Source organism: Phyllostomus hastatus, unplaced genomic scaffold (assembly GCF_019186645.2).
Source record: "Phyllostomus hastatus isolate PE091 unplaced genomic scaffold, TTU_PhHast_1.1 phas_scaffold_216, whole genome shotgun sequence".
Lineage (NCBI taxonomy): Eukaryota > Metazoa > Chordata > Mammalia > Chiroptera > Phyllostomidae > Phyllostomus > Phyllostomus hastatus.
The window spans coordinates 6,937,536-6,962,488 of record NW_025334018.1 but is presented as its reverse complement, the minus strand read 5'-3'; the positions used below and the strand labels follow the sequence as shown (position 1 = coordinate 6,962,488).

Sequence of the window (24,953 nt, the reverse complement as noted above, 5' to 3'; positions counted from 1 at the left end):
GGACACTTTAAGAAAGACTTAAAGGAGTGACAAGGTAATGGCTGTTTTCAGCTATGTGTGGCAAGGAGATCGTAACAGAATGGTACGTAGACAGGATGTAGGCTGGAGAGGTGAATGGAGGCAAATCACAGTCTGGGTAAACTATTCAAAAGCCCTAAGTAAAGATCTGGAACAGTATTAAAACTCAAGGGCAACCACGTTCAGGGCTCGTGGTGCCTGTGACTGCTTAGCCAAACTGCAAAGACAAGGACTCGATTATAATTGCGCTTTTATTAATATCAAGAAGATGGCAAGCTGAGAAGGTGGAGGGTAAAAACTCCAACAGCCACCTTCTCTTGAGCTTTCAGAAGCAAGTTTCTATAGGGGAAAGGTGGGAAGGGAGCACAGAGGAAGTTCTGGTGACATGTAGTCTTGTGATCTCGAGTCCTTACGGTGGTCTTGATAAATGTCTTCATTACTGGTTCCTGAAACATGATGGTCAGCCTCCACATTCCCGGTGGCCAGTTGTTCCAAGGTCAGGCCTGGGTTGAACGTCCCTTGTTTGGTCAACTGTTACTGTAACAAGACCTCAACTAGAACATAAGGTTGAATATACACTAGATTAATTGGTTACATATTCTGTTGGTAATTATCTAAGGCTATAAGGGAGAGAAAAGGCATCTGGCCCTAAAAAGGATTTTGTCTCTATTTCCCCTATCAATCCCCACTATTAGTAATAAGTATCTTACATCTATCTATGTGATTAAATGTTTAAACTTTCTTTCCATGGAATTGTGTAGTTTATTCCTGAGGGTATTTAGCCCCCTTAAAAAGGGGTAACTGGAGCTCCGATTTTCTTCTTCCTAGAGTCAGACTAGGATAAAGACAACAGATAAGATATAAACGGATGAGACAAAAGTATTAAAAAAGGACTATGAGAGGCTTTTGGCCAAGATGGAGGCATAGGTAGATACACTTTGCCTCCTCGCACAACCAAAAGAAGACAGCAACAAATTTAAAAACTAAAAAAACCCTAGAACTGCCAGGAAATTGAACTGTGTGGAAGTTCGACAACCAATTCACCAGGAAGATGTGAATTGCCCATTTCACTTATGTCGGAGTATTTGTTGCAGAACAGCATTCACTCTGAAAACAACTAAATAAAGCCTAAATTAGAGGAATTCTGTTTGAAGCTAGAACCCACAGGATTAGCTTCAGAAAGAGAGCAGAAGCGATGGAAATGAAACTAATGTCTGCCTTTTCCCCTCAGAGCACTTGCCCGTTTTGGGTAAGAAACAAGAGACTGAGAAGCTGGGGAAAAGGGCAGCTGCTAAGAGTCAGAGAAAAGAGCAACACTTTAGGTAATCCCAGGGATCTGGACAGAGGGAAAAAGGAGGAATAGGAAGAAGATGGAGGAGTAGGAGTGGAAGAGGAGGAGAAAGACAGGTGGTTGTTTTTAAGGCAGAGTATTAATCCATTTTGTGAATATACAATGGTTTGTATGTCACTTCTGTTGATGGACATTTGGGTTCTATCCAGTTTTCCCCTAGTACGAATGACTGCGATGAATGTTTTTAAAGAACACTTTTAGGATTTATGCATTCATTTTTCTTCGGAAGTAAATAGAAGTAATACTACCAGGTAACAGGGTAGGTATATTTTGAATGCTATAGAAAATGCCAAATATTCGCAAAGTAGATGTGGTTAATTACAGTCTAGTCAATATCCCACTGTAATCTACACTCAGACGGGGGAGATAGAGAAAGAACAACTTTAAAAATCTATTTTTCAAGGGGTTTGTCTTCACCTTCTTCCAAGTTCTTAATGGCATCCGTGAAGATGTCTGTTCTGTGGTCACACCAAGTATCACCCCGAACCTCTTCAGGTCTGGCAGCAGAGCCCAAGAGGTACTCCAGGGCAGCCTTCCCCTGTCCCAGACTCTGGCCTGGATTTGACTAAATCTGTTAGATGGTCATGGCCACAGGCCTCTGTCCATGGCTTAGGAGCAGCGCAGGCGGGACCCGAAGGGGTCTGTTTTGCCCAGAGACCCTTTTTGCCAAGAGGACACTGGAGAAGCGTTAAGACGACAGGGCTTGGCGGAAAGAGCGCGCAGGTCGGGCTCATCGGACCAGAGGGGAGGGAGGGAGGGTTGGGGGAGCGGCCTCTGCGGTCTCTGGGTGCCTTCGAGGCGCGGGTGGATGGTCAGGAGCCCAGAGCACTGACAGTCGGCGCTGCACGATGGGCCCCCGCGGGGCCGGTCCGCAGCCCCGCGTCCACAGTGCTGGGCTGCAGGGCACGCACGGGGCAGAGCCCCGTGAGCCAGTGCGGAGATGGGCAACAGACTCCGATGCGGGCCAAGTCGAGAGCAGCTCCTAAGAAGGTTAATGAGATGCTGTCTGTCATCCAACCACAAAACGTCAGGCTCGGGCGGAGGCAGGAAGGCATGGCCCACAATGAGGAAAACAATCAGTTTATTGAAACCGAACAGTAACTGTTCAATTAGCAGAGAGGATTTTAACAGTTATTATGACTGTTAATATGTCTGAAGAGCTAAATAGAAACTTGGAACATATACGATGTCCAGAGTCAAACTGTAGAGATGTAAACAACAACGTCTGAGATAATAAATCCACTAGATGGAATTAATACATTAGACATTGCAGAAAAAGGATCAGGGAACATAAAGCCACGAATGATTGAAAATATCCAAAAAACCCAAATCCAAAACTTTTAAAAATCCTTTGTGAGTGATAGGGCAACTTTAAAAAGCCTAATGCAAGAGTTACTGGAGTCTCTGAAAAGACTGGGGATAGGAACAATTTTTGAAGAAAAATGACACAAAACTTTTCAATCACGATCAAAATTACAAATCCATCAAACCAAGGAGCCCAACGAACACCGTGAACGAGCACAAGAAACATAAAGAAAATCAGATTGTAATAAAATTGCTCAAATCTGTTGAGAGCAAAAATCTTCGAAGCTGCCAGAGAGAAGACATGGGACACACAGGAAACAAAAATAAAGATGGTGTCAGGTTTCTCACCAGAGACAGTGCAGGTGAGAAGATCGTGGGAAAGCTGCTTTAAAGGACTGTGGGAGGGAGTCGAAGTGGAATTCTGTGCCCACCCCCAAGTCTTTCAAAAGTGAAGGCAAATGATGACACTTGCAGACACAAATGCTGAAAGACTTCATCACCAGCACACCCACACTACAAGAAATGTGAAAGGGGTCCCCCATGAAGGACACTGATACCAGATTATTATTGTTCACAATAATAATGGTGGATGGTGGGGTTTGTGACATGTGTAAACTGCCACGCACGGCAACCACAGCACAAGGGCAGGCGGGGGAGAATTGGGAAGGGGCACGCTACCACGTGAGGGCAGGCTGTGGCGAGGTCCAGATGTGTGCTGTGGAGCCTAATGCAGTCGCTGAAATGGCAAAGGAAAGAGTGCTATGTAATAAGTCAACAAAAGGAGAGAAATTGAAATCCTATAGAAAGCATGTAAACACTGCCATAGAACAATTGCTCTTCTGGGACTCTACCCTGTAGAAATGCTTGAGAATTTATCCAAAGAAATGCAAAACACTAATCCGAAAGAACATATGCACCCCTATGTTCATTGCTGTGTATTTACAGTTGCTAAGATATGGAAGCAGCTCAAGTGTCCATCAGCAGATGAATGGATAAAAAATGATGGGACATTTACACAAGGGAATACTACTCAGCCATAAATAAGAAGAAAATTTTACCCTTTGTGACAGTATAGATGAACCTGGAGAACATTATGCAAAGTGAAATAAGCCAGTCAGAGAAAGACAAATACCATATTATTTCATTCATATGTGGAATCTAATGAACAAACTGACCTAACAAGCAAAATAGAGACAGACTCATAGATAGAGAGCAGGCTGACAGCTCTCTACCAGTTAGGGGGTAGAGGGATAGAGCCAAAAGGAAAAAGGACTCTGGACATGGATAACAATGTTTTGACTGCAGTGGTGAGGGGAATATAAGGGGGATAAATGGTAATAAAAATACAATAAAATAAATTAAAAAAAGAACTACTTTAACAAGTGGTCAGTTGTACAAGAATGATGAATACAGCGCTATTTGTAATCCCACAATGACAGAAACAATATAACATGGAGAGTATATGGAAAGTGTTCAGAAAATACTAGAAGGTGGTAGTGAGGAAGCCTCTATCGGTAATGGTTAAAACAGAACATGCACAGAAAAGCCTCAAACATTTGGCTTCTATTTCCAAAGAATAGCAGAGGCGTCCCTGGGTGGGCTCGAACCACCAACCTTTCGGTTAACAGCCGAACGCGCTAACCGATTGCGCCACAGAGACCTGCAGAAAGCGACCGCTCACAGCACCACAGAGCAAGCACTCAGTCACCGCTAGGTGGAGCCACGCCCCCGTTGCAGGACAGGTTGCCGCGCAGACTCCCAAACCTCGGAACACCCTAGAAGTGGAGTCAAGCTGCTTGCTGGTAGCTTTTGAAAGGCGCGCGTTGGTCGATTCTGAATACAATAAAGCAGCGAATGATCTCGCCCGGCCTTGCTCCATTCCTGCCTCAGATGCGAGCGCCTTGGAGACTCCCAGGCCGTAACCCCCAGGGTTTGAGCCTAGTGGGGTCCAGGGGAAGCTGAACGGCCCGTGGGCTCCTATGATGACTTTTCCCATTTGCTCCGGCTGTACCCGATCTGCTGGTGCTTCCCTCCCTCTACTTGGCCGGAAAGATTCGGTGGAGAGTAAGAAAAGGGGCAAACGCGAGGAAGTGGAAAAGAGCGGAGTAGACTTAGATCACGACAAGGGTCCTTACCAGGAGGCCCGGGCAGAGGTTCCGGCAGGATTTTGAAAGACGAAAATTGCTGGAGGCGTCTGTTTTGTTTATCAGAATTGAGAGGAAGAAGGGAGGGGAAAACGGAGAGCAAGCAGGAAAGAAAAAACAAAAACGAAACCCAAAACCAAGTTCCTGTGGTTTAAGAACAAGGCACAGTAAGTGGAATGGTTTCACATCAAACCTCAAAGAGCCGGAACGTAAACTGCTCCTGGGATTCTAGCGCATGTGATCCTACAGGGGTTAGTATTGTGTGTCGTGGCCCCAGCAATTTCGGCTCGAATTCGAGTCACAGCAATGTCGTTTGTGGTGACTGGAGCCTAACTTTTACATGTGTTCAAACCCGCGCAGGCTGCAGAAACACCAGTCCTTTGTCCCCCAACTGCCCAGCTATCATTTCTGGAAAATGTTGCTTCTGTCTTACTCACATTTTGAAGAATCTGAAAGACCAGATTTTTAAAACAATTTTGTATCAGATAAGTGACACATCCTTGGCAGACCTGTTTATCTGCTTAAACCTTGGCTCCTGGGAACCTCTACTCCTGGGGCTTTGGCTGTTGTTGGCCATTGGTCTTATATTCACCACATCCACCTCTCTAGTATAATCTCAACAATCTTTAAATTAAATGCCTGTTGTATCTGTCAGGATCAGACGACTGGAAGAATTCAACAATAGCGAATACATAAATGATGATAACAGTGACCACATGACCCTGCAAACTGACAACTCAACTAATGGAAACAGCAACTATGTGATTGTTTTTTTTTTTAATCTATTTTTTATTGTTGTTCAAGTACAGTTGTCTCCACTTTCCCCTCCTCCACCTACCCCTACCACCCGCCCTCAGTCCTACCCCCCTTTGGCTTTGTCTATGGGTCCTATATACATGTTCCTTCACAACCCTTCCCCTTCTTTCCCCCATTTGCCCCTTCCCTTCTGGGTACTGTCAGTTTGTTCTTTATTTGAATGTCGCTGGTTATATTTTGCTTGCTTGTTTGTTTTGTTGATTAGGCTCCACTTACAGGTGAGATCATATGGTATTTGCCTTTTACCTCCTGGCTCATTTCACTTAGCATAATGCTCTCCAAGTCCATCCATGCTGTCACCAAGGGTAGGAGCTCCTTTTTTCTTTCTGCTGCATAGTATTCCATTGTGTAAATGTACCATGTTTTTTTTTTTTGATCCACTTATTTACTGGTGGCCACTTAGGTTGCTTCCAGCACTTGGCTATTGTAAACTGTGCTGCTATGAACATTGGGGTGCATAGGTTCTTTTGACCTGGTGTTTCAGTATTCTTAGGGCGTAATCTCAGCAGTGGAATTGCTGGGTCAAAAAGCAGTTCCATTTTTAGTTTTCTGACAAAATTCCATACTGTTTTCCACAGTGGCTGCACCAGTCTGCATTCCCAGCAACAGTGTATGAGGGTTCCCTTTTTTTCTACAACCTCACCAATATGTTTTGTTTGTTGATTTGTGTGGTATCTCACTGTGGTTTTAATTTGCATTTCTCTGATAGCTAGTGATGCTGAGCATCCTTTCATATGTCTCTGAGCCCTCTGTATGTCCTCCTTGGAGAAGTGTCTATTCAGGTCCCTTGCCCATTTTTTAATTGGATTGTTTGTCTTCTTAGAGTGGAGTTGTGTGAGTTCTTTATATATTTTGGAGATCAAACCCTTGTCTGAGGTATCATTGGCAAATATATTTTCCCATACGGTTGGTTCCCTTTTCATTTTGCTGATGGGAAACAGCAAATATGTGATTCCTTGGCCTGACTACATCAGTGGTGGTAACCCAGAGGAACGCTGTACCTGTTTGTGATGCTGCTGAGAGCATGCCCCACAGGAGGAAATTGTTAAAATCAGACACTCTTGGCCAGATGGGAGGGGCTGAGGGGGTGGTGAAAGGGATTAACAAGTACAGATTGCCAGTACTACAAATAGGCACAGGGTGTCAAACACCACACGGGGAACATAGTCAAGAACGCTGGAATAACTATGTATGGAGCCAGATGGGTACTAGGCTTTTTGGGGACACGAGTTCACAAGTTATATAAATGTCTAATCACCATGTTGTATGCCTGAAACTATTCTAATATCGTATGTCAACTGTAATTGAAAAATAAATGTAAAAAATGTTAAACCAAATGGGAATGGGGATCAGACTTGAAAATTCCCTGAGCAGGCAAACCAGTTCAATCAAACAAGCAAAAGTTAAGACAAGTGAACCTTAACTTGGGCCACTTCTGGTTAGTTCCTCCAAAAAACATAAACAAAACTTAAACCACATTTACACAGTCCCCTGTCACTAGGAAGACTCTAGTCACTGTGACGGATAAACAGCCCCTGCCCCTCCCTACATCAGCTGCTTTAGAACAACATGCCTGTGAGCCCTGTTCCACGTCAGGTCTGAGTGCTCCCGATTTCCCAGACTGCCTTTTTGGGCACAATACCCCCATGCTGACCACTATTTCGGTCCTCCAGTGGTTTCACTTCTGCTGTTCAGAAACTTTTGACAGTGCCTCAACATTTCCATCTGCTAGACTGGGCCAACAGGAGAACTCCACGTCATGCGGTCATTGTCACATGTGCCTGGATCCAGTGCCTGCCCAGTCAGTAATGTAGAAGTCCCACAATCATTGTCATTGTCCTCTGCTCTGTTTGTTAGCGATCACTGTCCAGGCTCCTCTCACTTTACCTTTGCCTCTTCTAGAACTGTGTGCAGCTGGAATCCTAGCGCAAATGCACTCCTCTGCCCGCTTTCTCTCTGCATGGCATCTCTGACTTGATTCGCTGTTGAGTGACATGGATGCCATTGCTCTTGGGCCGCTGAGTGGGATTCCCTGGCAGGAACATACCATAGTTTGTTTACCATCCATCTGATAATGAGCATGCGGGCTGTTTCCATTGTTGCCTACTCTGAATAAAGCTGCTTTGAACACTCTTTCCACAACAGATATTGTGGACACGTTTTTATTTCTCTTGGGTAAAAACCTAGGTGAGGAATGGCCGGTATGAAAGAGTGGCTTACACACAACTTCATGAAAACCAAGCTTTTGTCAAAGCAGTTGTACCATTTCATGTCCTTGCCAACCATGCGTGGGAGTTGTGGTTGTTCAATGTCCTGCCAGGATTCGGGTGTTTCCTCCCCTTGTAATTTTAGCTGTGCTGCTGGGAGTCGTGCTACCTCCATGTGGCTCTGCTGCTCACTTCTCTGACAGCTAAGAGTGCTGAACACTCTGTTACACGCTTTGTTGGGAACGTGTACAGTACCTTCTCTGAAGAAGCATTTTCATGTCTTTTACCCTTCTCAAAACCTTGGGTTGTTTAATATTTTTATTATCAGGTTAGAGGAGCTCATTATACATTATATCTACAGGGTCTTTGGTCAGATCTTTTGTATCTCCCTCCAGTCTGTGGCTGGCTTTTTCATTGTCTTGGCATCTCTGCATGAGAAGGTATGGTTAATGCCGATGAAGTCTAGCGTATCACGCCTTTCCTTTGTCCATATTTTTCCTGTGCCCTGTTTAGTAAATCTTTGCCTAATACCAAGTCGCAAAGAATCTTCCAAAGGGCTGTTTCTGTCCCCTCCCCCACACCCAATAGTAAACCTATTCTCTCTCACTACTGAACTGCTTTTATTGAAAACTATTTCACCAATTGAGCTGTGGGTCAGTTTCGAGTCTTCCCACTTAATCCGTTTATCAGTTTGCCTATCATGATGCCACTGGCACGTTGCCTGCCCTGTTGGGGCTCACAGTACCTCCTAAGTCAGGAAGTGCAAGTCCCCTGGTTCTGTTCTTTTTCACATCGTGCAATAGTGTCAGAAGCATGTAATAGCTCTTGTAGCCACCACACAGCTCACAGGCCTGCTCTTCAACCCTCTCCTACGTGCACTGTTTGCCCCCTTGTGGCCAAAGATCCTCCACTGTACCCGCTGGGGAGAATAAATCTGCCAACCTGAGGATGGATGAACATGCAAGATGACTACAAAACTCAACACAGACTCTGGATTTTCTGCGGGGGGTGGTGGTAGGTGGAGATAGCTCACTTTTCAGTCCTGTGATCTCAGGAAAAGTTTACTTTAATACTTCTAACTGTGACATGTACAAAGCTTTGTGCTGTTTACAATTTCCTCTCTTTCTAGGGAGGTAGAGTCCCGTGGAGGGCCCCCAGTGATCGTTGAGTGCAATGTTGCAAATGGGAGGCTGAGCGACAGCACGTTTGTCCTGCCTCTGAAAGAAGATGAGGAAAAGGGGAGGCGCAGGAGGGGGAGAATAAACTGGAACCAGAACACTGGTTTTGGGGGTCTGGCACTGGATGTCAGCTACAGGAGACAAAGACGCTGGTGAGAGTTTCCAGGGAACAGGAACTTGGGTAGGAACATGTTCATACTCGTACACTGTGACGTTGCTGTAAGGATCTCAATAATAGTTGCTTTAAAAAAAAAGTAATGATCCTTTCCTCCAAGAGCAGTTGGGACAATAAAATGCATGCAGTTGCATCCTGGGAATTCACGGGACTCTCGGCCCAGGCCCGGGAAGTTCAAGTACTGCCAACTGGGAGGGCTGGGGGTAGCCCATTCACCGGCGGGTCTTCGTTTTCTGCTTTCTATTTCGGCAATTGGAGACCTGGATGCCACTCACCATCACCGGCCACGGGTGGATGCGGTTCCAAAGGAGGTAGCTTCGTGGAAACTCCAGATCTTGAAACTTCACATGTTGTTCTCTTCTCTTCCGCGAACCCAATGAGAAGATTCAACGCCTTTCTTTCCCACCAGGACCCTTGGGGTCCCTCGTGGACAGGACTGAAGTGGGCAGCTGGCTTCCTCTAGGTGTCCCTGTGGGCCTGGGCGCTCCAGAGCTCAAGCTGAGCCAGGCCTAACAATCCCAGAGGGTGGGGCGGGGGTGCGGGGGCAGCCGGGAAGGTCCCGCCCGCGGGGGTGTGGAAGTCGGGTGTGAGGTTCGGGCATCTCAGTCAAACCCCATTTGCCCCCGCCCAACCCCCGCCCAGCAGTGCAGCAGCACCGCTCCTCTGGGATGCGGGGGGCGGGGCGGGGGGAGCCGAAGAAAGCGGCCCCTGAGTCTTCTGTGCAGGCTCCACACAAACGACCGACAGGAACCTCACCGAGCGGACCCAGCCCTCTGCCTGGCTGGCCCCCGTGGACAGGGTCAAAAAGGTTGATTTCCGACAGAACCAAAGGGAAGGCCTAAAGGCAGAAACCCCAGGGTCTCCAGATGAAAAGTCTTAAATCCCACGCCCGACTGACCCGCGCGCCCAGGGCTGAATGCATCGCGGCGCCCGGATCAGGAGGGTCGTCTGCGCAACTTCTGAGACCAGGAACTGTGCGCCGGCTGGTCCTCAATCGGGGCGATTCGGCCGGCACACCCCTCCCGCCCCCCAATCCCCACCCCCACCCCTGGCCGGGACTCTGGGCCTCGTCTGGGGACATTTTTGGTGGTCGCGACTAGGGGAAGGGGTGCGGGGGAGTCCCCCCGGCTCCCAGCCAGCAGAGACCAGGGGGCGCCTCAGCACCCCGCGCCCGCGAAACTGGCCAGGTCCCAAGGGCGCCCCCGCCGACGTGGAGAGTCCCTGGAGCTGACCCTGTCCGCTCCCCGACGGACCGGAGGACACGCGGACCCGACTCCCCGCGTGTGGGGAAACCCGCGTCCGCGAGAACTCCGAGTGCAGCTGCAGTTGTCCACGGGTGGTGTTTCCGTCCACTGAGGCGGCGGGAACGCGGGTGCCGCAGGTCGCCGGGGAACAGCCGGCATCCTGGTCAAGGCGGCGGAGCCTCACTTGAGAGCACGCTCCGTCCTCATCACCTCGGTCCCGCTCCCCCCCAGCCCCTTCTGGGGTCGGGGACCCCCGGTCTCACCCCACGCGCGCCTCCCCTCTGGCCTCCTCCCTTCCACTCGGTCCACCGCCCGGCCCCGGCCACCTCCCTTTACCCGCGGCCGCGGGCAAAGGCGCATCTCCGGGCGGTGCGGACGCTCCTTCTCTGGAGAAGGCAGGGGGCGGACTCGGCCTCAGGGAAGCCTTCCTGCGAGCCGCGGTGACCGGCCTGCTCACCCCTCCACACCCGCCCCCGCGGGAAGGGCCCCCGGAGCCCCGGACAGGTGTCGCCCTGCTCTGCCTCACTGAGGAGGACAAAAGAAGCTACCACACTCCCTGGTGGTCTAGTGGCTAGGATTCGGCGCTCTCACCGCCGCGGCCCGGGTTCGATTCCCGGTCAGGGAACCACTTTTGCACCCAATGACATCCGGCCTGCAGGGAAACCATCCTGGAGCTGTGGCGTTATTTATTGGGTGCCTCTCCTCGCACCCACTCTTCGTCTCCCGCAGGGGCGGCCCGCATCTCCGCCAGCCCTGGTCTTGCTTGGCTCCGCGGCAGCCGCTCGCTCCTACAGGGGCCTCTACGGGGGCTCCTCGGCGGCTCGCGCAGGGGTGCACATCTGCACTGATGTGGCATCCTGGAGGTCTGCAGGGCGCGGTGCCGCACAGCCCGGAGTAACTGAGAGGTGGTCCTGGGCGCAGCCGGGCGCCCCCGCCTGGGTCTCCTCAGCTCCGTCGGCTCAGAAAGAGGCGGCTCCGCCTTCGGAAGAGCAGCCTCCCAGCGCCCGGGCAACTGTCCCGCCCGTCTGTTAAGCCCTGTGGGGAGGTGAGGTGAACCGACGCAACAAAAGCAGCCTGTGAAGTGGCCACGAAATGGAACACGCTGACCGAAATGGAACACGCTGACCGCTGCCAGAGCGGAAAGGAGTGGAAACCAACAGCAGACGTGCAGACAGCGGTTGCACAGCCCACACCGTGTGCGTTCGCCGGGGGCGGGATGGGCGGTGACGCTGAGTGTGCGGAGCAGGGACCCGAAGGCGGCACAGTGCTCGGAGGGCGAGCGCTCACTCTCACCTGGAAGGGGAGACACCACGATCTCGAAGGTGGTTCTCCCCGGATGGACCTTGGTCATTGCATCCTCTCGGAGCTGACCCCTCTGTTCCCCTCATGGGGGAAACCACGGAGCAATTTCTGCTGGGGGTGGGGGAGAGGTGCGGATGGCTAGAGGTCCGTTTGCTTTCTGTCTCCGACCTCCCCGGGTTGGTGAAAGGCCGCATCTCTTTCGTGGTACCGCACCGCGCCCCTCGGGCGGCACTGCATGTGGGTTCGCCCGGGTCAGCGCTCCTCCATCTACCTGGCTCTCCTGTTTCCTGGCTGAAGTGTGTGGACCCCTCTGCCTCTTGCGCCACCTGTCCAGGGTGCGCTCGACCTGCCCTCTCTCTCCCCAGAGCGCGGTGGGCTGCGCAGAGACGCCCACCAGCACCAGGAAGGCCCCCCGGCGCCCAGTGCTGGCCAGGCTGGAAGTCGCTCGGTGAAAGTCGCGCTCGCGGCCGTCCCTCCCCGGCCAGGTGCGGAGGAGGCGCCCCTTCCTGGAAAATCGAGGCCCGAGCCCGCCTTCAGCTGGAGGCTCCCGACTCCCGCCTGCATTCCCGAGCACCCCTCTCCCCCTGCCCAGGGTAGCCAGCTGCCTCTCCTCTCACACCCGCTTTCCCTTCTCCTGCTCCTCCTCCAGCCCAGCCGTGTGCTTGGGGAGGATCCCCACGCCGCCCCCCCCACACACCCACGCTCCCCACCCCTCGGATTGGCCCCAGCTGCCTGTGCCGAGCTCGCAGATCAGGTTGGATCAACCTTTTCCAACAACCGGAGGACACAGAACCTGCGGCAGAAGGGCAGCCGGTTCCCTTGCCGCTTCCCCTCAGCCCAACCAGGGGGCCCGGCCCAGTGTGTCGCTCCTCCCTGGGGGACCTGGCCGCGCGCCCCCTCGGCCTTGGCTGAGATGCCGGCGCTCTTACTGCTCCTCGGGGAGCAGCGGGACTGTGCTCTGTGGCGTCCGCCCTTACCCGCGAGAGACGGCGGGCACAGGCTCCGCCACTAGCCGGGACTCAGCGCGCTGGACCACCGAGGACCACACTTCCGTGGGCCCGTCCTCCCCCTCGGCGTCCTTGGGCAGAGGACAGGTGATCTAGGACGATCTCTCTGGACCGCCGGGTCCGAGACGGAGGGAGAGAGGGCGAGCCTTCCCACAGGGCGGGATGCGGGTGCTCGCAGAGACTTGGGAAACAAAAGCGCCCTCTCTCGGCCCCGGCCTGTCTCACCTTGTTCTCAGTCTCACCCGGCTGCGGTGGTCTCCGCCTCTCCCTCCTCCTCCTCCTCCTCCTCCCCCCCGCACCCTTTCTCCTCCTCCGCCCCCCCCTCCCCCCACCGCCGCCGGTTTCTCCGTTTTCTACCCTGCGCTTCCTTCAGTCTTCCTTCCTTCCGTGTCCCGGAACCTCTCAGCCTCCACAGCAGATGATACAGTTCCGTGGGCTGTTCTCAGCTCCAGAGAAGGAAATGTGTGCAGAGCGCCACAATTATCTGAGCTCTTACCATTTTCATCACTAATGAATCATCGGGATTTCCAACTCGTTGTTTTTAAACAGTTACATTTCCATTGTCTGAATATATTGACATACATTTGAACATCGTATCATTGCTTTTTTACTAAAGAGAAAATTTATATGTCGCTAGCCATAAATTTCTGTCATTAATTATTACATAAATGCTGCCTACTGCCACTATACAAGTGGCAGGACCATTCTGTGTTCACGATTCTCTTCGGAATTTTCATGCTTTAAGTGGGTACCCCTATTAGAGAAGGTGGAACATTGAGATGCAATCTAGCATCCATAATATCTGGTGTTTTGCAGATCGCAACGTCGAAGAAATGTGTTTTTAATCACCTTTCATTTGAGTCACCTGATGTAAAAAATAAATCAATCATTTAGATGTGCTAGGTCTCTAAAGGAGATTTTCCGTGTGCTCCTGGAAATGGTTACAGACAGTGAGGTTGTCAGGGTCAACTGCCATGTCCACCTCCTGCGGTCATTTCATTGCCACTTTGTTTCCCAGCTGCTCTCCTTTGCGTGCAGTGGGTGCCTGGATCAAATATGTGTTTGGCTTGACTTCTGTGGTATCCTGAACTTGCTGCAGTACTTTATTTTTCTTCAACCTGTTCATTAGAAATTCAGCGTGGCGTTTCTCTTTGATCTCTTCGACTCTCTTCATTGCATCAAGAGTTTTATTCTACAGCTTTTGCTGGCCCTTGGCAGTTTCATTTCTACCTTTTCCAAATTCAGATGAATTATCCACTGAAAGCTCTTTACCAGCTGCCTTACTGAATGCTTTAGTCCACTGACCTTGTGATAATTGCACTTTTTTTTGACACTTGAATTTACCAAATCTGAACACCCTGCTATCGTTGCAGACAAACTTCATGTTGTGGCCTTTTGGGCACCGCTCTGTGTGGTTTTGGAGACTGTGGCCCTGTGAAAGCAGGCTCTGAAAGGGGCTAGGAAGTCTCCCTGGAAAACCAGGTAACGCAGGTGGCAGGCATGACTGGACTCTAACACCAAGGGATCCAATGGGAATCAGGCTCGATAAATACATTGTATCCTTGGAAGCTTGCTCTGCTTTCCTTTGTATAGCTCTGTTGATATAAACCAGATGTTTAAGTTTAAGGTAGAAGGATTAAACTCCTTATCTCATGAAATACATCTTAAAGACCATCTGGCATCAGCATGACTAACAGACCCTGACCTATGACAAATCTCTGTGTTCCTTCCATTGTTATCTGTAGATAATATCTGGTTTTGTATGACTATAGCCTGTTGATATTGATGAGCTATGCATGCATGCTGTATACGCCTACACATACCATTCCCAATAAAAGCCATTTGGGAGAAGGGCTCAGGGCGATCCTCACTAGAGGAAGTTGCTATTCCCTTTCCCACTGGAACAGCAAGATTGTGTCTGGGATGACTTATTTACCATCCGAGATGGACAGGAGAAACTGTGGGATGGGGCATCTCCCACAGTGGCCCAGGCACATGGCCCCCAAACAGAAATAACAATTCTCCGTGTGCAAGTTGAACCTGCGTGGGTACCCACCACCCAAATGCCCAGCTTGAAAGGCAGTCACATCATCACATCATTGTTGAACAATAAATTGGTTCTGCTCTTTTATTTCATGATAAAAATACTGCTGCAGAGAAGATTCTTATACTTATATCCTCGGCAATTCTGTAGGGAAGATACTACTTGCTATTTTATGCACCTGGAGCCAACCCATCAATGTTAAATACCTTTCACGCAATTTTGCCAGCAATCAAACACTCAAGGGCACTTTCCCTAGCTTGTTACCATCGCAGTTCAAGGATTCTGGCAATTGGCACAGGGTCCTGGATTGCCTGAAACTCAGGGTTTTTTCTCTGCTCTCTTCTGTTTTCTCCCCTTCTCAGGTCCCCACCTGCCAATAGAATGGCTGGTAACAACGATGTAAGCACATCACTGCTTATTGGGGAACGGAGGTGCTTCCACTGATTGCATGCTAGCCTACCCAACATTCCTTGTGCTTGCAGCCAGGGAAAAAGACATCTGCCATGTGCCCCACTCTGGCCGTCTTCTGGCTGTTCTTTTATTTATTTATTTATTTATTTATTTATTTATTTATTTATTTATTTATTTGAGAGAGGTGAAGGGAGGGAGAAGATATGGAGAGAAACATCGATTGGTTGAGAGGGGGCAACCAGGGACCTGGCCTGCAACCCAGGCTTGTGCCCTGACCACGATGTCCAACCCACCACGCCACACTAGTCAGGGATGTGCCTTCCTTCTTTATGTAAGAATTAGGTGGATCCAAGAGGATATTCCTATGTGGAGACCACGTTCTCCCTCCCCATAGGTCTACCCAGTGTACAAGGAATCCCAGAACCCCTCACACAGCTGTCTTTTAGCTCATGTGCACAGTCTGCGGATCTTTCTTCCTGGCATTGTCACACTGCCAGTCTTAGGGCTTGTGGGCAGCGTGGCATCAAGAGGCTGTTAGTAGTTGGCATAACCAAGTGGTACTGAGGACATTTAATGAATTCGAAGAAAAAGACACACAGAACCTGAGAAAAATAACCAGGGTCTTGGGGATAAGAACCTTATCAGGAAAAATCCAAGAGGCTAACAAACATGTAATAGCACTCATATCCATTAACGACACGGAATGTTAAAAATGGAACCCTAATGAGAGAATTTACAGGTGGGGTAGGGGGACATTAAGGGGGAGAGGGGGATGGGGTAGAAGGTTATCACCTAGTAAAGCATGGGAAGAATTAGACCAAAGGACTAATACTATTTTACTTCTTTATCCGTGCATAGGTTACACAGGGGTGTGCACTATAATCACCTGGTATATTGTACGTATAGGTTCTGTGCATTTTCCCTTATGTATGTTAAACGTGATTTCAAACTCTCTTCCCATCCCACAATGAATATTATGGCAGAGAGAATGTTGTTGAGATTTCAAGATTTTGTTTCAAGAGAAAGGTGTGGATATTACTCTTTTTTAAAAAAATTTCTTTATTTTTTATTTGTTTGGAGAGGAGAAGGGAGAGAGAAAGAGAGGGAGAGAAATATCAATGTGTGGTTGCCTCTCATGTGCCCCCCTAGTGGGGACCTGGCTTGCAACCCAGGCATGTGCCCCAGGCTGGGAATTGAACCAGGGACCCTTTCATTTGCAGGCTGGCACTCAATTGACTGAGCACACCAGCCAGGGGTGGGCATTACTCTTTACTGCAACCAAGGGCAACCCTACAGAGACAAGGCCTATGAAATTGAGTTTAGCATGATGTGAGCTTAAAGAATACTCCCTGGCAAGCAAACTGTAGTTGAAAATAAAAGTTAAATTCTTTTTATTTCTTTTACTTGAATATTCTGAAAAGCCTATAGGCCAAGCCATAACCATTCACACTTCTTTGCTTTCCCATTGCTTATTTCATAACCCACAGTTCCCTTTTCCTTCCTCTCTTTCAAACTCACTAACAAGATTGTCCTGCAGCCTGGTCATGTAGTTCAGTTTGTCAGAGCATCTTCCTGATGCTCTAAGGTTGCTGGTTTGATCTTTAGTCAGGACATGTGCAAAAATTGACCTGTGAGTACATAAATAAGTGGAACAACAAACAGTTTTTTTTCCTTTCTCTCAAATCAATAAAAAATTTTCCTGCAGTCCTTGCTTTGTGGCTCTTCTTCCCCAACCCCACACTCTTCCAGCTTCTTCATTGAAGGAGGAGGAGGGAGAAAAGGAGGATAAAGGAGGAAGGTGAGGAGGAGGAAGAGGAGACTTGAATAGGAAGCAGCATCTCACAGGTTGGGACCTTCCCTAAGGAAGGGAGTCTAAGACAGAATTTTTTCCCCAGCAAACAGTAAAGGGGGAATTTGGGCATTGTTTTTAAAGTCTTTAAAAACTTTATCTTGTAAGTAATTCATCATATTCTTTCACATAAATCAGATTTCCTGCTGTCCCCAACCTCCACCGTCTAAATCCCAATTCCTGCCTACAAAGATAAAAACAAGAAATTGTATCATGGTCCATAACTTATTTATTAAATTTTAGATTTTCAAGAGAGTTAAAAATAAATTAATGAATAAAGCAATTTCAATGCTAAGAACACAGCATTACTATCATTTTATACTTAAAATGTAGAGCGACAATCTCACACTCAGGAAACTCTTGAAATTGAATAAATCAAGTTTATCTTTAAAACAGAGAGAGGAAAAAAAAAAACCCCAACAACTCCCCAAATGTCACTGGTCTTGTATTTAAAGCTATTATCGCTTAGGGGACTTCTCCAAAGATTCTGGGATGAAAAGGAATCACCTGTAGTCTCTTCAAATGCAATGATACTCTCAGATTTTCAAATCGGAGTCCATTGTCAGGAGTATCCAAGAGGAATAAAACAGAACTGCACAATGGTTCCCAGATTCTGTTCGTGTTTCCCTTTTGAAAGAAAATAAATTTCAGAGCAATACCTTTTGACACACATGACCAGGTACACAGGATCCTTCCTGGAATCCCAGTGGGCCTACAAGACAGGCGGAGGCTGGGGTGGCTGACTAGGTTAACAAATTCAGCCAGCCTATGAGTCACAAAGGAAGTTCTGAGGTGAGCATTTAAATCAGACCAGGCTGCCGTGTGGTGAGAGGAGGTCAGGAGGTCTGTCTCTTGGTCGGTCAGGGAAGTCTGCCATGGGGGAGTCACCTACGAGGTCTGAAGGGAAGTTTGCAGAAGAGGCTGCCACTAGGTCTGTAGGGAAGTCTGCAGAGAAAGCTGCCTGGAAGTTGGCCTGAAGAAAATGGCAACAGAGCTGGTGGAGCTGCAGGGACCTGCCTGGCTACCCAGATACGTGAGAGGTGCTTGGAGCTGAACTGTGACTGGGATGCTGAGCTGCAGACTTCTGCTTTTCTGAAAGACTGTACCTCTGAGTGGTGTATTCTGAAACTGGCCTGGTTTGGCAGAGAGAGAGGTTGGAATAGTTGTTTTTGCACGTTTTTAAAGGGAGCAGGACTTAACAGCAGAATGCTGTCATTATTCTAAATCTGTATAACCTTTAAATAAACCACCCCTTTCCTTTTTCTCCAAACTCTTGCTTTGGGAATCATGCTTCTTGACTCCAGGAAAACCCCACAGCTATCCTATTTAACCACTGATGGGGTTCTGTAACACCCCTGTGTTTGCTTCTATATATTAGGTAGAACTGCTGTGACTCCCTGTCTTGGTAGTATGGCATAATGTCATAGGTATCCTGTAGGGTCCAGTGGCACAGCCTCCACTATCACCCAAACTAGGTACTCGAGGTGCACCCTTTGTGTGTGTGAGCTGAGTACACCCTCCTCTTGTAGTTGAGACTTGATTGCTCTTAGCAGGTCAATGGGAGGGATTTACCGAGGCCAGTCAGCAGCAAGTACTGGCTGTGACCACTGACCAACATCATCCACATTTGTGGAGGATCATCTGTGCAGGGGCAGGGTGGTGGTGCTCGGATATGGTCTGTAGTTGTCCACTGTGTGTGCAGGTCCTGGGGTTTCCCTTGTGGTGCAGGTCAAGGTCAGTCCTGACCTGTGTTTTGCCTGGTGTCACCCTGCCTGAGCTTTATAGTAATCTGTGATGGCTGCTACTTATGCTGAGCTTGGGGATTCCCAGGTAAAGCCAAATTGTGAATCTAGGCTGGCAGCTTTTAGTGCTGGGCTTGGTGACACTTAGCAAGAGGTATAGGGGCTGAGTGCTCACTGAAACTTGCTGTTGCTTATCTGATTGGGTTTAGCTAGTTGTGAAGCATGAACCAAGACCAGCCATTCATATGTAAATACTGCTTGGGTGGGCATGGAAGTTGGGTGGGACAGACCCTCAGGGAATCTTCAAAGTGGTGCAAAAGTGTTAGCCAGCTTGATGGAGTTTCAGGTGTGACACCTGCCTACCAGCTCTGTGGCTCTGTGCGGGAAGGGTTTAGAAAAGCGACATTGGCCTTTGCCTGACTTTCTGTCTGGGAGAAATCTCTCCCTCAGCTCTTGCCTTGATGCCAGACACTTCACTTCTTCCCTATATGCCATGGTGCCTTTCAGGTGCTGTCCTGGTGCTGGAACTCAGAAGGAATGACTCCAAGTAAGTCCGTGTGTGGATTAAGAGGAACTGTTTGGAACTCTAGCAGTGTCTTCCACTGGCTCAGTTCCTACTGTTTTTTTTGCAGCCAGAAGTGATGGGGACTTATATTCCTGGCACTGGAACCCTGGGGGACTTGGTGGGACCAGCCTGTTACACCCTCCTACCAAGGAAGGGTGTAGTTTTTTAATTCCATGGTTGCCATTCAACTCAATTTCTGAGGGTTCTAAGTGATGGTTGTTCTATATTTTAGTTATAATGTGGATGTGGTTATGCAAGGTGTTTACTTATGCCACCATTTTGACTGGAAGTCCCCAGGTTGTTTTTAAGAGATTTTATTTATTTACAGAAAGAGGGGGAGAAACGTCATCTGGTTGCCCCCTGCACTCCCCCAAAGGGGAACCTGGGCCACAACCCAGACATGTGCTCTGACATGGAACCAAATCAGAGACCTTTTGGTTCACAGGCCGGAGCTCAATCCACTTTACCACACCAGCCAGGGCCACAAGTTGTTTTTATTTTTATTTGTTTTGCTTTTAAAATTTATTTTTATTTTAAGTATGTTTTATTGATTATGCTATTACAGTTGTTCCATTTTTCCCTCCCCTTTATCCCTCTCTACCCTGCACCCACTTCCCTCTAGCATTCCTTCTCCCTCCATTAGTCCATGTCCATGGGTAGTACAAACAAGTTCTTTGGCTTCTACATTTCCTATACTATTCTTAACTTCCCCCTGTCCATTTTGTACCTACCACTTATGCTTCTTTTTCTCTGTACTTCCCCTCCTTGTCCCTCCTCCCCCTCCCCATTGATAACCGTCCATGTGATCTCCATTTCTGTGATTCTGTTCCTGTGCTAGTTGTTTGCTTAGTTTGTTTTTCATTTTTGTCTTTTAGGTTCAGTTGTTAATAGTTGTGAGTTTGTTGTCATTTTACTGTTCATAGTTTTGATCTTCTTCTTTTTCTTAGATAAGTCACTCAAACAATTCATGTAATAGGGGCTTGGTGATGATGAACTCCTTTAACTTTACCTTTTCTGGGAAGCACTTTATCTACCCTTCCATTCTAAATGATAACTTTGCTGGATAGAGTAATCTTGGATGTAGGTCCTTGCCTTTTATGACTTTGAATACTTCTTTCCAGCCCCTTCTTGCCTGTAAGTTTTCTTTGGAGAAATCTGCTGATAGTCCCGTGGGAACTCCTTTGTAGGTAACTGTCTCCTTTTCTCTTGCTGCTTTTAAGATTCTCTTCTTATCTTTAATCTTTGGTAATGTAATTATGGTGTGTCTTGGTGAGTCCCTCCTTGAGTCCAACTTCTTTGGTGCTCTCTGAGCTTCCTGAACTTGCATGTTTATTTCCTTTGCCAGATTGGGGAAGTTTTCCTTCATTATTCTTTTACCTAAATATTCAATTTCTTGATCTTCCTCTCCTCCTTCTGGCACCCCTATAATTCAGATGTTGGAACATTTAAAGTTGTCCCAGAGGTTCCTAAGACTCTCCTCACTTTTCTGAATTTTTGTTTCTTCATTCTGTTCTGTTTGAATGTTAATTTTTTCCTTTTGTTTCAAATTGTTTATTTGAATCTTGGTTTTCTTTCTTTCACTGTTGGTGAAGGTAAATTTTTTCTTTATTTCACTTTGTATAACCTTCACTTCTTTCTTTATTTTGCATTTGTACTGTGAGCATCCTGATTACCAGTGGTTTGAACTCTGCATCTGATAGATTGGCTATCCCATCATCGCTTAGTTCTATCTTTGGAGTTTTTGTCTGTTCTTTCATTTGGGCCATATATCTTTGTGTTGGTGCAACTGTTGCTTTGTAATGGGTGGAGGCTTAGGTATCCACCAGGCTAGGGAAATGCAGGTCACTGTGTTGTAGTGCTGTATGTGGGGGAGGGGTCAGAGAGGGAACAATGCTGCTTGCTCTGCTCTTGCCCTGCTTTCAGTCACTTCCCCCACTACCCACCAGCAAACTGGACTTTTATGGTGCTGATTTCAGGGTGAGTAGGTTTGTGTACATTCTAGGACCCCGTGGGTCTCTCTAACTGACTCTCCTGTGAGACTGGAAGTTTCTTCTGCTGCTGCAACCTCCTCAGGTTTTTATAGCCAGAAGTTTTGAGGCTTTATTTTCCTGTGCTGGAACCCTGGGTTGCGTAGTCTGTCTTGTCCCCCAGTTGTTCCTCCTAGCTTATCCACATGTGAATGTGTGACCACCTGGTCCACCAGCTGCTGCCTCACCTGCCTGGTCCTCCAGCCACCACCTTTCTGCGTGTCCTCTCTGTCCCAGCTGCCTGTCTCCTCCCCTCCTACCTTTCTGGATGAATGTTTCTTCTTTAACTCCTTAGTTGTCTAACTTTTATACAGTTCAGTTTTCTGGAAATTCTGGTTATTTTTTGTTTTTAAGTTGGTTGTTGTCCATCTTGGCTGGAAGTCCTTCAGGCTTTTCTTAAATGAGCCTGTTTGGTTTTCTTTGACTGACTTTTGTCTTACATCCATAGTACCAGCCTGGATCTGTCTGTGCTGTTCCCAACTTGGTCACCAGGTGGCGATGTGGTCCTTCACAAGAAGACTGGCCTTTTTCTTGGTGGAACTGGTGTAAGGAAGGGACTTGCCCATCATGTGTGAGTGGTGCTGAAACACAGGTTCCTTACATTCAGTCACCACTACCTGGGTCATCGTAAGGCCCAGACCGCGAGGAATGGGCTGTGGACGCTCAGCTGCCCCACTTTGCAGCCCCCTCTCTGTTTTCCGCAGACCTGCAAAGAGCCTTCCCAGACAGAAACACATTTTTGCTTCTTGAGTTGATGGAAAATATTCCCTCATCTTTCTCTGATACTGAGGAAACCAATTATGGTGTTCTGGTGGCATTCATTATGTACAAGGGGCAGAGGAGCATAGATAGGAAGGAATAAGGAAAGAGGGATGGGGAGGTAGTGGAGGGAAGGGAAGGGGATGAAAAGAATGAGAGCAAGGCAGATGGAGAGATAGATGTGAGGGAGGTGGGGCAATAGAGTGGGAGGAAGAGAAGAGGGGAGGAGGAGTCACATTCCCTGGGCAGTTCTGCTCACTGGCCCCCAGCAGGACAGCTCCCACCAGCACCACATCCCCACCTGTCACCTTGGGCTCCCAGACACAACAGGTACCTCGTGGAGGAACAGTCTCTTCACCTGCAGTTCTAACCTCACTTGGTTCTCCTGACCCTTGTTCTCCTGTCAGAGCCCAGTTCTCCCACTTTCCTGGCCATTCTCTGATCTCTCAACATCCTTTCAACAAATTTTTTTGCTTCTTAAATTGGCCGGAGTCCATTTCTGTTCTCACAGTCACAAACCTTGGCCGATCTTCAACTTCTCCTGCAGGAGTGCTTTCTGTTGTTTTTTAGCCCTCAACTTCTTCGTTTTCCAGAAGGAAGTTTCATCTTCTCAGACTCTGAGGAGAAAAACTTCCTCTCCATAACACGAGTAGGCTCTGTGCCCCCTTCCTCAATTCAACCTCATCCAGTCTCTAGAAACAAAATACCTCTTCCAGCAACAGTGGGAGGTACCTTTCTGGCTCTGTTTTTAGCCAGTACCTTTTTTCTTCTTCTAAGATTATATTTTATTGTTTATGCTATTACAGCTGTCCCCACTTTTCCCTCCCTTGCCCCCTCCACTCAATCCCCCTTCTGAGAAAATCCCCATATTGATGTCCAAGTCCATACGCCATGTGTATATGTTCTTAGCTTTTTTCTTTTAGTGCTATTTTTTTTGTTGTTCTGTGTGTTGGGTAAGGAAAGAAATGACTTTGGGATAAAATGAAGTAGGGGCAATGAAATGCACAGATTATTACTTTGGAACATGTGGAATTAGGCCTGTCATACATGTGAATGTTCAGTGGGGTGGTATTTTGTGAATGCAGGTGTTGTGTACATGGTGAGACAACTGGGGTGCTCAACCCTGTGGCCCAGCAACGAATGCTCCTGAGCACCTTGCTGCAGGTTCATTTTTAAAAACCGTGCAATTTCCAGTCTCGACACATTGAGAAGCTGGACTGAGACTGCCTTGGCCAAGCTCTCGGAGAACCGTCTGCGACTGCCCACCCATCGGAGCCCTGCCTCCTGGCTGTGGCGTGTGGTTGACTTTGGGTCGTTTCATGTGAGTCTGCTCTGGTTGGCCTGAGTTGTTCATGTAAATGTTAAACATGGTTGTTTCGATGGTGTTGTAAATCAAACAAAGGCGCATTTGACATAAGAAAAACTTAAAATAACATGTAAGAAGTATATGAAAAAGAAGAGGAACTCTCCTTGCCTCCCAATCCCACTCCACTGTGGAGACCCCTTCACATGTCACAAGTGGGGATGTGGAGGCTTTGGTGTATAAGGGGCTCTGTGTGGTGGCCACGGGGCCCAGGAAGCCGCAAGTCCTGCCCTGACAATCATCTGCCCTCTGTGGGCGGTGGGGAAAGTGTGCAGGCACTAAAAAGGAAAACAGCACTATCATTTGCAGAGATTTAACCTCAGGACAGGGAACGCTGGTAAACTGAAGCAGCCTGTGTGGTCTGTAATGGGGGCCCTGGCCCTAAGCGGAGCGTGAATTTTACCTCCTTTTCTGAGATGCTGGTGAAATGATAGAAGTCTATCAATGGCGAGAGGCAGAGAGAAAGAAAGACAATGCCCACCTATGCAGGCAAGCTGTGTGTAAGTCTCATCTGAGTAGAAGAAGAAATGTCTCGAGACCATCAGCAGGCACTGTGGCTGCCAAAGACGGTGAGTACTCACACAGAAAGAAATGCCCGCTCCCTGGGAGGTTCTATAGCATGATGGGAGGACACAAGACCCCGAATCCAGTGGTTCGGGTCCAAATCTTGGTGGGACCCTTTCTCTTACATAGAATGAGGGCCATTTTTTACTTCTCAAAGAGGTACTTTTTTGCCCCGGGTTCCCGAGGAAGGAATGGTTCCAGCCACTGTCTGAGCCTTGCTGCGGTGCCCCGGGCACTCTCACCTGCTCGCTAGGAGTCAGCGTCCTGGACACCTGGTCCTCAGAGTGGCGCGGTCCACATGGCAGTGCCGCTAGAGCCGCCCTGGCCCTTCCACAGAGAAGCCCAGCGACCAGACCGTGCCAGGCTTGGGTGTAAAAGGCAGGGTCTGCATCCACTGAGTCCTGGCCCAGGAGGGGTCTGTCCATGACGTCGTGTCACTATCCGGATTGTCCCTTCATGAGTAAACGGGAGGCCTGAGATACTGTGACGTGGCAGTGTTGTCATTGGTGATTGACTCTTAGCTTGTGGGTGGGGGGTGGAGACCTAAGGAGGAAGTCCTGTGTCTTATTGAAATGGCCTATTTCACTCTGAATTATTCTGCTTTATTCAGGTTTTATGCAGCATTTCTAGCTCCTAAGTCTCCATTGGACACCCAAACCCCAGTTAGGCGAAGCTTTGACATTGACTCCACAGAACCCTCGTCTTTTTGTCCCCAACTCGGCCAGAAACAGGAACCCTGGCCAGGACTTCCAGCGCCCGCGGACACCAGGGGCCTGGACCCACCTCTGCCCAGGCCTCTGAGGCACTTGCAGATCTTAGAGTCAAGGCCAGACTACTGGGAATGTAACTTGTTTACATTTACACAATCATGAAAGTAAATTA

At 48.4% G+C, this 24,953-nt stretch overlaps 1 long non-coding RNA gene and 3 other non-coding genes across 4 annotated transcripts; 2 read left to right on the top strand and 2 right to left on the bottom strand.

The window, feature by feature from the left end:
• Positions 1–255: 255 nt before the first annotated feature.
• Positions 256–4,912, bottom strand: LOC123804845. Its single transcript, XR_006783211.1, has 2 exons — positions 4,810–4,912; positions 256–572 (listed from the first exon to the last, which is right to left on the bottom strand). It is a non-coding gene; the product is annotated as an uncharacterized LOC123804845 (long non-coding RNA).
• Positions 4,261–4,334, bottom strand: TRNAN-GUU. Its single transcript has one exon. It is a non-coding gene; the product is annotated as a tRNA-Asn (tRNA).
• A 6,079-nt stretch (positions 4,913–10,991) lies between the features above and the next one.
• On the top strand, positions 10,992–11,063 carry TRNAE-CUC. Its single transcript has one exon. It is a non-coding gene; the product is annotated as a tRNA-Glu (tRNA).
• Positions 11,064–11,723: 660 nt separating this feature from the next.
• Positions 11,724–11,892, top strand: LOC123804864. The gene has a single exon (XR_006783215.1). It is a non-coding gene; the product is annotated as a U1 spliceosomal RNA (small nuclear RNA).
• The last annotated feature ends 13,061 nt before the right edge of the window (positions 11,893–24,953 follow it).